This window comes from Buteo buteo, unplaced genomic scaffold (genome assembly GCF_964188355.1).
Source record: "Buteo buteo unplaced genomic scaffold, bButBut1.hap1.1 HAP1_SCAFFOLD_51, whole genome shotgun sequence".
NCBI lineage: Eukaryota > Metazoa > Chordata > Aves > Accipitriformes > Accipitridae > Buteo > Buteo buteo.
Window position 1 is genome coordinate 182501 of NW_027439217.1, and position 2500 is coordinate 185000.

A 2500-nucleotide genomic window follows, 5' to 3' on the forward strand; every position below is an offset into this window, starting at 1 on the left:
GGTACCCACCCGCAGACAGCCGCCCGCGCGGGAGGCCGGGGGCGAGGCCCGCACCTCCCCCCCTCCTCTCTCCCCACCGCCGCGCCAGGCCCGACCGGCTCGACGAACCCTGACGGCCCCGGCGGGACGAGCTCCGACCAGCGGGTGCTCCAGGAGCGGGGAGCTTCGGAGCGCTCCCCGAGTCTCGATTTAGGGGGACGAAGGCCCTTGGCAGCGGCCGCCGCCGGGCTGCGGGGAACGACTCCCCGGGCCCGGGGCCGCGCGCGCGCGGGCCTGCGAGGCGCCCCAGCCGCGCCGCTGCGACCGCCGCCCCGCCGCGAGGCGAGGGGCGGCGGCACAGACGGGCGATTGATCGTCAAGCGACGCTCAGACAGGCGTAGCCCCGGGAGGAACCCGGGGCCGCAAGTGCGTTCGAAGTGTCGATGATCAATGTGTCCTGCAATTCACATTAATTCTCGCAGCTAGCTGCGTTCTTCATCGACGCACGAGCCGAGTGATCCACCGCTAAGAGTTGTCTGGCTTTCGGCACCGCCCCGCACGCGCGAGGGGGCCAGGACCGCTTCGCCACAGGCGAGCGGCCCCTCCGGAGGATGGCCCACCGCCCGCCCGCCCACCCCCCTCCGCACGCGCGGAGGGGGCACGGCGCAGCACGACGGAGAAGCCGCGCCTCTGCTGACCGTACGAGCACACACAGAGAAAGGGGGGGGGGAAGGAACGGAAAACTCCGAGCGGCGAGGCTGGGGAGCCCGCGCTCCCGACCGGCCTGGGAAATGCCTTGCTCGCATCGGAGGCGGCCCAGGCGCACGGGCTCGGCCCGGCCTCTGGGCAGAGGCAGCGATGCACCCGACCGCGCGCGGCCTGCCCACCACGCTCCGGACGACACGGCTGCTGCTGCTGCGGGGCAGCAGCGGGGAGCCCCACCGGCCCCGCGCACGCCTCCGTGCCGGCTGCGCCGCGCTACGACAGCCAGCTCCCCCGGGCTCGTCCCGACGGCAACTCCGCGGCCACGCCAGCGGCTCCAAGAGGCGGCAACCGCCAGAGCCGGCGACGCACCGCCCGCGGCCTGCCAGACGGCACCCGCTGCCGCACCAGAGCGGCTGCCCTCCCGGAACCACCGCCACCGCTTCTCGCCTCGGCCCCTTCCACGGGCACGCCCCAGGTGGAAGGCGGACGGCGCTAAGCCGGGGACAGCGCCCGCTCTCCCCGTTTCCACGCGGAGACCGCGCGTGGGGTGCCCCCGCCCGCCCCCGCCCACCTGCCCGGCGCGGCCGGGAAGCGCGACGGGGAAGCGGCGGGCAGGGCCCGGGACGGGACAGCCGCGGCCGGCACCGGGCGCCCTCCGGCCGACCGACAGGCCGAGCGGCGCCGCCGCCGCTCAGCCGGGGTGCCGCCCTTGCCAGCAGCCAGTGGCGGGAGACCGCCGAGCGCTCGCCAGGGCGAGGGGGGGAACGGAGCGCAGCGCGGCGCAGCGCTGCGACGGAGTCGCGGCGGCCCGGCAGCCGCCCAGCGAGCCCCCACCGCGGGGACCCGCCACCCCGGGCAGTGAGCCCGCGCTCACGCCGGGGCCGCCCGTTTCGAGGCAGGCAGGCCGGCTACGGCCGACCGCACCGCGGTCTCCACCGAGACCGGACCGCGGAGAGGAGGGGGCAGCGGGACCCCTCCCCGGCACGGCTGCCCGCGGGATGAGCACGGGCGGCAGCCCACCAGGGCCTTCGTGGGAGGAACTCCCGGCCCCTTTAAGGCACCGCCGCCCGGCCGCCCCCCCGGGTCGCATCGAGCCGCCCGCGTCTTTAAACCTCCGCCCGGCTCCACGGCCTTCGACCCCCGGGCTCGCCGAGGGAGGGCCGCGGAGGCGCGGACGCTAGGTACCTGGCCCTGGGGTGAGGGAAACGACCTGAAGGCCCCGCGGGGGTGCCTCCCCCGCTGCCGCCCTCGGGGGAGCGTCCGCCCGCGGGGGCGCGCCCGACATCCACCGCCACCACCACGTCCTCCTTCCCGGGGCCCGGGGTTTCCCTCAGTAGCCCGGCGCTGCGCCCGGGAGGAGAGCCGTGGCTCGGGCCGCCCGCTGGCGCGGGACACAGCCCGGCGGGGGCCTCGCCCACCAGAGGAGGCGGCGGCGGCAGAGCGCCCCCCCCGCCCCGGCTCCCTCGTGGGGAGAGGTGCGGGGGGGAACGGCCGCCGCCGCCCCACCCGGCGCCACGCACCCGCCCGGAATGCCCGGAGGCCTTTCCCCCGCGCGGCCGGCCGGGCTGCTTCGCAGCAGCCCGACAAGGTGCGGGCAGGGCCGCGGGAGACGCCTCCCGCGACCCCGGAGGACCCTCTCCTCTCGCGCCGCTCGCGCCCTGCTGCCCCGTCCTCACCGCCGCTCGCCGCTTCTTCCTCCTTGCCCGAGCGGGCTCGGCCGGCGGGGCTCGTCACACCCCGCGCCGGCGTCCCCCCTTCCCGCGCACTGCCGCCCGCGCTCTGACCGGGGGCGCCCCTCTTGGCCCCGAGGGCCGCG

General features: G+C 77.9%; 1 non-coding gene across 1 annotated transcript; it reads right to left on the reverse strand.

The window, feature by feature from the left end:
• Window positions 1-360: 360 nt before the first annotated feature.
• Window positions 361-513, reverse strand: LOC142027680 (5.8S ribosomal RNA). The gene has a single exon (XR_012649246.1). It is a non-coding gene; the product is annotated as a 5.8S ribosomal RNA (ribosomal RNA).
• Between the last annotated feature and the right edge of the window lie 1987 nt (window positions 514-2500).